We start from the raw sequence: 10303 nt of genomic DNA on the forward strand, positions 1-10303 counted from the left end.
CCAGACTCTGGGTAGGGATTTGTTTTAAACTTCCGTATTTCGATTTCAGTTATATAAACTTAAAGTCTTCCACTTTTATTTAATTGTTTTCGTATATTTATATTGTTGAGAAATTGTCAGAGAATGTTTAAAGTTTGGCTGGCCTAGCTCCGTTAGTAGGCGCTATCACGACTCCCGATGGTGGAAAAAATCCGGGTCGTGACATACAATCAGCCTATGTTTCATTCTCAAACTCCAAACACTGAAATCTATGATGTTGACTATACAGATACAGAAATGTTTCAAATGAACTCTGACATACAAGATAGCACAGAAGCATTGAATATTATTCCATCTACTACAGCAACTCTACAGCATAATCAACCTTCAACTGATCTTCCTACAGTCTCAGCTTAAACTCAACAGATTCAACAGATAACCACTACCAGAAGATCAGATAGAGAAAAACATCCTCCTATATGGATGAAGGATTTTGTCTCCTTGAATGTGCATCATGATGTCACTTATCCTATCTCTAATTACATGTCTTATGAGAAACCTAAATATCAAGCCTACATTTCTACATTCTCTTCAACAACAGAACCTAACTCTTATGCAGAAGCAGTTAGAGATTCTAGATGGCTTGATGCAATGAAATCAGAAATTGAAGCTCTTGAAAGCAACCACACCTAAGAAATTGTTTCTTTACCAGAAGGAAAAACCCCTATAGGGTGTAAATGGATCTACAAAATCAAGTATAAAGCTACAGGGGAAATAGAAAGATTCAAGGCTAGACTTGTAGCCAAAGGCTATAGTCAAAAGGAAGGTATAGATTATCACGAAACTTTCTATCCAGTTGTAAAAATGATGAGAGTTAGGACTATCTTAGCAATTGCAGCCTCCAGAAAATGGCATGTACACCAAATGGATGTCTACAATGCATTTCTGCAAGGTGATCTCCATGATGAAATTTATATGGATCTTCCACAAGGATTTAAGAGTCAGGGGGGAGTATAAATCAGTATGTAGACTCAAAAAATCCTTGTATGGACTTAAGCAAACACCAAGACAATGGAATGCAAAGCTGACAGAAGCCTTACTAAAGTTCCAATTCAATCAGAGTCCATTTGATCATTCCTTATTTGTAAAGAAAACTAACACTACAACTATTATAGTGTTGGTCTATGTAGATGATATGCTTCTAGCAGAGACAATCTAAAACTGGTACAAGACGCTAAAGCAGCTCTATGTCATACCTTCAAAATGAAGGATCTAGGGGAACTAAAATATTTTCTTGGAATAGAATTTGCAAGATCAAAACAAGTAATTATGGTGCATCAGAGAAAGTACTCCTTGGAGCTTATATCAGAACTTCGATTAGCAACATCTAAACCTATAGTTACACCTATGGACACAAGCATAAAACTCACTACAAGGGAGTTTGATGAACACTTCTGCAAAACTAATCTAGCAGAAGATGAGGTACTAGCAGACCAAGGCAGATATCAAAGACTCATAGGTAAACTTCTATAATTAACAATTACTAGGCCTGATATATCTTTCAGTGTTCAGACACTCAGTCAATACTTACAGCAGCCAAAAAAATCCCACATGGAAGTTGCATTAAGAATTGTTAGATATATCAAGAGTCAACCAAGACAAGGCATTCTATTATCTAGCAACAATAATGAAACAATACAGCTTTTTGTGATGCTGATTGAGCAGCTTGTCCGCACACTAAAAAGTCAGTCACAGGATATTTGATCAAGGTAGGTGATTCACTAGTCTCATGGAAGTCCAAGAAACAAACTACAATATCCAGAAGTTCAGGTGAAGCAGAATACAGGAGCCTAGCATCTACTGTTGCTGAGTTAACATGGTTATTGGGTTAATGAAGGAGATTGATGTAAAAATTGATCAGCCAATTACCATCTTTTGCGACAGTAAAGCTTCTATTCAAATAGCAGCCAACCTAGTCTATCATGAAAGAACAAACCAATAGAAATAGACTGTCATTTTATAAGAGAAAAGATTCAACAAGGCATGGTCAAAACCGAGTACATTCCTACAAAAGAGCAGCCTGCAGACATGTTTACAAAAGGACTAAACAGAGTACAACATCAATATTTGAGCTCCAAGCTAGGGACTTTAAATGTCTTTGTGCCCTCTAGCTTGAAGGGGAGTGTTGAGGAAAATGTCACTTAGCTAATAAGGGTATTTTAGTAATTTCACCATAAGTTAGTTATTCTGTTAATTGTTAGTTATAAAGTTAGTTAGTTAGTTAGACCAAAACAAGAATTGTTAACCTCCAAAATTAAAGAATTATGGCGTTCTTGGTAAAGAAGAGATGGAAAAGGAGTTGAAGGGGCAATTATGTCGTTTAGCACACAAGGGAAAGTGGCGAAATCCATTTATTAGATACCACTAATTACAAGGACATTCAACTAAGTCCAATGGGATTGTAACGACCCGACCGGTCGTTTTGAGCTTTTGCACTTTGATCGCCAGTTCTCGGGCATGACTTTCCCCGTGTAATGTATTATGACTGATGTAGACCGTTGGTTTTGGTTTTCAGGAAAATGGGAAAGAATTTGAAAGAACAGTCTCAGTTGAAAGCTAGGAATTTGAAAGGTTTGACCAAGAATTGACTTATTTGTATATGAGCTCGGATCGGAGTTTTTATGATTTGGTTAGCTTCGTTAGGTGATTTGTGACTTAGGAGCGTGATCGGAATTGGTTTTGGAGGTCCGGTGAAAAATTAGGCTTGAATTGACGAAGTTAGCATTTTGGCGAATTCCGGTTGTTAGGTGAGATTTTGATCCGAGGGTCGGAATGGAATTCCGAGAGCTGCTGTAGCTTCGTTATGTCATTTGTGATGTGTGTGCAAAATTTTAGGTTATTCGGACGTCGTTTGGTCGGGTTTTTGATCAAAAGCGTGTTTCGGAAGTTTTAGAACTTAGGCTTGAATTCGATGTGAATTGATAGTTTTGAGGTTGTTTGAGATTTTTTGATGATTGGAACAAGTTTGAACAATGTTTTAAGAGGTATTGGTGCTTTTAGTTGAGGTCCCGGGGGCCTCGGGTGAGTTTCGGATGGTCTAACGGGCTAGTTTTGATGTTGAAAAGTTGCAGATTTTTTTCATTTCCAGGTGTTGCAGATTTTAAGTCATCGCGATCGCGTGGGTTGAGCCGCGATCATGTAGAAGGAAAATTAGGGGGCTGGCGAATTGCCCTTCGCGTTCGCAGTAGTAGGTTTGCGTTCGCGTAGTTGTGGAGGTGGAAGCTTCGCGATCGCGATGGTATATACGCGTTCGCGTATAAGGATTTGGGGACCTAGGAGATTTGTTCTCCGCGTTCGCATAGGCTGGTCTGCGTTCGCATAGAGTTGGGTGCTGAAGCTTCGCGATCGCAGCAGGTTGGTCGCGATCGCATAAGCCAATTTTGGGAGCCTGGGAATTTTGTGCTTCGCGATCGCGTGGCCCTGGTCGCGATCGCGAAGAAGGATTTGGAGTGCTGGGCAGAATGTTTTTAAGTCACCTTGTCCGCAATTTTGGGTCTATTTTCACCCATGGCTGCTCGTTTTTGGAGGAAATGAAAGAGGGATTCAAGAGGAATCGACTTGAGGTAAGAATCTTGGTCTTAAAACTTGATTATATTATGTAACCCACCTAGAAATTCATGGAAATTAAGCCAAAAATTGAAGAACTAGGGCTTGAGATTTTGAAATTTGATTTGGGGATTTGAAGGACCATTTGAGGTCGGATTTGAGAACTTTTAGTATGTATGAACTCGTGGGGAGTTAAGGAATGTATTGATGTGAAAATTTCCGAGTTTCGAGAAGTGGGCCCGAGGCTCGGGTTTTTCTAATTTCGAGATTTTTGATATTTTTCGATTGTTTTCGATTGGGTATTGTTCCATTGGCATATTGTGACGTATTCGTTCTGGTTTTGGATAGATTCGACGCGCGTGGAGGCCGATTTGAGGGGCAAAGGCGTCGCGAGCTAGAGTTTTTGCCGGTTCGAGGTAAGTAATGATTGTGAACGATATCCCGAGGGTTTGAAACCCCGGATTGCACACCGTAGTGCTATATTGAGGTGACTTGCACGCCGGATAACGAGCGTGGGGTAGAGCACCGTTGGGGATTGTGACTTGGTCCGTCCCGATTGATGATTTTACCGCGTATTTTGACTGAAACTTATTTGTTATCATCATGATTTGGGCTGATTGCCATATTTGGGCTTCGTGCCAATTATCTGAACCCTTCGGGGATTTTTATCACTGTTTCCTCACTATTTTGATATACTACTTGAACTCAGTCCTGTTGATTATACTGTTTTACAAACTCAGCCACTTTAATTGAACTTTGAGACTTAAATGATATTTCCACTGTTGTTTGGGCTGAGCACTACTATTTTATTGATGCCTGAGGGGCTTATGATGTTTTATGGGCTGAGTGAGGCCGAGGGCCATATGTGAGGAGGATTTCAGGCCTCGAGTGTGATGTGAGAAGGCTTTCAGGCCTCGAGTGTGATGTGAGGAGGCTTTCAGGCCTCGAGTGTGATGTGAGGAGGCTTTCAGGCCTCGAGTGTGATGTGAGGAGGCTTTCAGGCCTTGTGAGTGATGTGAGAAGGCTTTCAGGCCTTATGTTATATGCCACGAGGTGGCTTGATATTGCGCTTGGGCCGTAAGGGGCCCCTCCCGGAGTCTGCACACCCCCCAGTGAGCGTCGTCGACGATATATGGATCGGGATGCACGCCGCAGCGAGATGTGGATCGGGCTGCACGTCGCAGCGGTTGCTATATGATACTGTTCTGAGAGTGATCTGAGAGGGAGAGCCCGAGGGGCTGAGAGTGTTTCTGAGAGTGAGCCCGAGGGGCTGGTACTGTTTTGAGATATTGCCCGAGGGGCGAACTTTTATGTGCTCATCTTGCATATTTACTTGCCTTTTTACCTGTTATACTGCGGTATTTGTGCCCGAGGGGCGGATTTTTCTGTGCTTATCAGCACTAACTATTTTGAAATCGTTTCGTAACTATTGAAAAGATCATTTTCAAAAGAGATTTAAATTGAGCCAATATATTTCTAAAGATTTCACAGCTTCACTGTTTCCTCAAAGGATTGTACGCTGCTTCTATATAGCATGATGATATGCCATACGTGATTTCTTACCGCTCAGTTGTTATTTACCTTTATTACTCACTGAGTTGGAGTACTCACTTTACTCCCTGCACCTCGTGTGCAGTTGCAGGTATTTATTCACCCGGTAGCGGGTATTGGCTGTTTGGAGGCAGAGCTGTAGTAGTTTAGCGAGGTGACTGCCAGCGTTCGCGGCACCGTTTCTTTCTATGTTATTCATTATTCCTGTTCAGTGCATTTCTAGACTTGTAAATGTAATTACATTCTTATAGATGCTCGTGAGTTGTGACACCCCGATTAGGGCTGTGTTGGGTTGTATTTCCGCTAATTAATACTATTAAGTCATATTTAAGCTGTTTATTTATGTTTAACTATTTTTGAAAAGACGAGTTGGGTTAGTTGGCTGGCCTCGTCTTCACGAGAGGCGCCATCACGACCAGCGCGGGGTTTGGGTCCTGACAGGGATACGCCAAGCATTTTTTTGACTATTATTATCTATATCTATATTATTATAAAAGCATGAATACAATGTCGGTTTAAAAAAATAACCTTATAATATTAAGCTTAATAACTCATAATAAAAGGACATAACTAGAATTTTAGATATTAGCCTTATAATCCTTTTAGTTTTAGGACATAATACTACACGTTAGGAATCCTATTAGTATAATTACTTTCGGACTCTCTAATTCATATGAAATTGAACAAGTAAATATCTTTAGTCATGTAATCCTATTACTTTCAGGAAATACTTCTTAAAAGTTTCTTTTACTAAATTAATTTGAAAACGTATTATAACGTCCTATTACTAATTTAATTTGAGAACGTATTATATTGTCCAAATTCATTTAGAAAAGGAGAGCCTATATTATTATAAAAGCATAAGTACAATATTAATATATCAAAATAGCCCTAAAATACAATATTAATATATCAAAATATTTTTTGGAATACAAACCTTCTATGCTAATTTTTAATATTTAAGATTTTAAAATAAATAAAATTTTATCTATTAAATTCTTATTAAAAATATGTAGGAAGGTTTAATAAAATCAATTTCATAAGAATCCTCCGTAGTGGCAATACATTACCACTCCATAATGTCTAATACGAAGAAAAAATAAAAGTAATATTAAATGAACTGCATAAAGAGTCGAAATTGAGGAAAGAAAATACTCCCGCAATAATATATTTTTATATAAACTATTTTTCTACTCAAATAATATTTTTTATCAATTTTTCATGTAATATTGAAAAATACTCAATTTTTAAACAACAACTAAGAAAATATTTAAGAATATAAATGTGTGAGGAAAAGAAAAAAATAGTTGAAAAGAGTCAATACCACTAATGATTCTACAAACATAAAGATCTAAAATTGAAATATCATATCAATCTTTTACTCTTTGAAAATAAAATTTATGGTGGATAAATTATAATTAAGATTAAATATTCAAAACAAGAGATGAATTAATATTAAGAGAATACTCCTAGGCTCTTATAATTGCCTGGGATGAAGCACGTATGAACTCCAGACAATTATTTTTTAAATTCATCATATGAGTAAAAGTCTTATTCAAGTTAAAAAAAAATCTTAGGGTACATAAATTTATTCCATAAAAAGAGCGTTAGAATACAAAGTAAAAATGTTAGGGGTCGTTTGGTTGGAAAGATGTTGTCCCGGGATTAAATATCCCGGAATTAGTTATTTCACTTTTTCATGGAGATAAAAAAAAATACAATCCCAGGATAATTAATCTCGGGATTAATTATACCTTAATTTTTCCCCAACTAAACATGGGATAATATCTTCTTAAATTTAGTCCCGGGATTAATTATTCCCTGTCCCTCATACAAAACGAGCCCTTAGTATATTATTAAGAATCAAAATACTATACACGTGTTTGAGAAAATACAATTAAAGCTAAATCTTAAACAACAACAAGCTTTCAAGGCTATATTTGTAACACCCCGTAAATTTGGCTTAGGTATGGACGTGTTAAATGAGTAGTAATGTTACATTTTAGACATGTGAAGTCCTATTGGAATGAGTATGGGTGGAAATAGTTGTTTTAGAATCAAGATGGAGAGTGAGGTGCATAAGATTCGACAAAATCGACTAAGTTTACAAAAGGTCCGTCGTCCAGCAGGATTTAGTGAATATGTTTAAGGAAATTTGGAAAACTCAAAACATAAAAGTTGTAGGCCTTTGAAATAGATTTCCAACGATATATTATGGAGCCCAAACAGATCTTTGTGCAAAAAGTTCTGTGCGTTTTATAGAGCAGTGCGCAATATGCGCGCCTAGGTGCGCGCCCAGAGGGTCACGTGCGCGGCCACGCACTTGTGGCGGTGCTATTGCCGTTTTGTGCGGTCAGGTGCGCGGTGAGGCCTTCAATTGCACGGGGGCACACTTGGGGGGTCATTTTAAAGCCCTACTTCGTCCCCCACACCCCCAAAACACAAAAACTTGCTCTAGGAAAGGGAGCTCTCAAAAACCAAACTCCTTAAAGGTCCCTCCACCATCCAAGGTAAGTTCTAATGGTGATTCTAAGTTAATTTCAATTTCCCAACATCTTATTAACATGGGTAAACCCTCTATATCATTAGATATTCGATTGAGACAACATTGTTGAGAGAAGAAACCCTAGAACTCGAATTCAAGGGGATTGAACTTCAAAAAGGTAATGTCTTCACCCTCTAATTGATTCTAGCATTGGATTAATGATTATAGACTCTAGTTCATGAGATATGAGTTTATGGGTTTTATAGAAAAGCATGAACGGATTATAGGTTTGGGTTGTTGATTGTTGACTTTTGGTTAAGGGAGTTGTTTACGTTATGGTTGATGAAGAATGATGTTGATTATAACCATTTGAGACTTTAGAATTTATCTAGGAGCACGAGAATGGGTTATTGGGTGTAGAAACACCATTAATAAGGACTATAAAGCTTTATTCTCACCAAGTGTTTGATAAAATGCTTAAGTGACCAAAACATGAGTATCATAGCTAATATGGAATCCCTTTGACTTGTATTGCTATAGATTAAAGTTGAAAGGGTTGAAAAACGTTGTGTTACGCTCAAGAGCAGGAAGTTAAGGTATGTGAGTCTAACTCTCTATGTTTGGGAATGTTAATGATTCTCCCTACACTACGTTTCTTTTATGACGTTACTAATTGCCTCAGAAATATAGTTAAGCCTAGTTCCTTGAATAGTTGCAGAAATTCTATTCTCTAGCTTCGTAACTCGTTCATAACTTTCATTCTGAACATTGTAAAATCAGTGCGTAATCAATATAGACTTGGATTTGATGCCCGTGAGTCTCAGTCTAGAGTACTTAGCATGTCATAAACAGTTGAAGTTTCAATTTTCATAATCAGTTCATGAATACATGTCGCAATCTAGCTCTACTCAGCATTCAAGTATCATGTAACTCAGTATTGTTCCGTATTTCAGCATCATGTATTTCAGGATGATTCTCAACTCTTGAATGTTGAACACCTGTATTTGGGCCTGAGGCCGTAGTTTATATGTTTTACTTGGGCCTGAGGCCGTAGTTTATGCTTTATGCATGTTTGGGCCTAAGGCCGTAGTTTATCTTTATGCATGTTTGGTCCTGAGGCCGTAGTTTATGCTTTTTGCATTTTTGGGCCTGAGGCCGTAGCTTGTGCACATATATATTGGGCCCCAGGATGTAGCTTATTTAGATAAACAGGTTGTTCATCATTCAGAAGAGGGAGTATTCATATCCTTACATCATTTGTTCAGTTCAATTATTAGTTACCATTTCAGTTATCAGTTATCATTTCAGTTGTCAGTTATCAATTATCAATTCAGTTTTAGTTTCAATAGTTATCATTTCAGTTATCAATTATCAATTCTCAGTTATCAGCTTAGTTTCAGTTTCAGCATTTATAATTCTTTCTTTCAGTTGCTTCATACCAGTGCAATTCAAATGTACTGGCGTCCCTTTTGCCCAAGGCCTGCTTCTCACGATGCAGGTAATGATTTACAAGTTGACGATTCAGAGCGCTAGGATTCTGGTAACAGCTATTTGGTGATCCCCAGTTCTTACTGTCGCACCTCCTTTTTCACTACACCCCCGGAAGAGTATAATAAAGGGAGTTATTTCCAACTTGAAGTGACAATCGAATCGGGATTCATTCTATTAAAAATTCAGAGTCTCCACTTGGGAGATTTATGGTGTCCCAAGTCACCGGTTTAAAATCCCGAATCGAGGAAAAGAATGACTCTGTTTAACAGTCCGCGAACCAGAAATCCGGATAAGGAATTCTGTTAACCCGGGAGAAGGTGTTAGGCATTCCCAGGTTCCGTGGTTCTAGCACGGTCGCTCAACTGTTATATTTGGCTTAAATATCTGATTTTAAACAATTATGAACCTATGTGCAAATTTTAACTTTAACCGCTTTTAGTCATTTTTTAAAATAAAATTGCAACGTTATTAAAATACGTCTCCACGTCACATAAATGTACCCGTGATTTTTGACATATTTTAACATCGTTGAGATTTGGATTTGGGTCACATAAATGTGCACCCGAGTTTAGGAAAATAGATTTATTAAAATACGCGCCTAAAGCAACTTTGCGTTTGCACTTTGCGAGGGCCATGGAATTTAGCTAAACGGCACGCCTCGAATTCTAAGGATCAATATAATATTAAAATGAGGGCCATGCAATTGTCATTTTTGTTCGGCATGGCACACCTCGAATTATTTTACTTAAAGGTTTCCTTACTAATTTATGAGGGCCATAGACTAGCTTTATTAATATGGCACACCCCGAAATCTATTTTAAAAGAATTGTTAGCTAAACAAAACCAAGAAGAATTTCCAATCATTAAAATGTAAACTCATGGGGAGAAACATGCACTTACTAAAAAGTCTAGGAAAGCTAGGACTATTGACGGCACCCATGACCATTTGTTAACAATTAAAAGACCATAGACGGGCTTCCATGTGAAGCCCAATGCCAAGAATACTCAAACATGACGCTAGGCGCGATGGGCCAAACTTACGGCCCAACTTATTATCCTAAACCTCAACCGTTATGTGAGCTTCGGCTATAGTGAGGCATTCAGAATTTGAACTCCATTTCGCCATAAACAAAAGCATTCAATTGACTTGCCAATGAGGGAACAATCTGAGACTTCAAGTATATTTGATTC

The sequence above is a fragment of the Nicotiana attenuata genome, chromosome 2, assembly GCF_001879085.1.
Source record: "Nicotiana attenuata strain UT chromosome 2, NIATTr2, whole genome shotgun sequence".
Lineage (NCBI taxonomy): Eukaryota > Viridiplantae > Streptophyta > Magnoliopsida > Solanales > Solanaceae > Nicotiana > Nicotiana attenuata.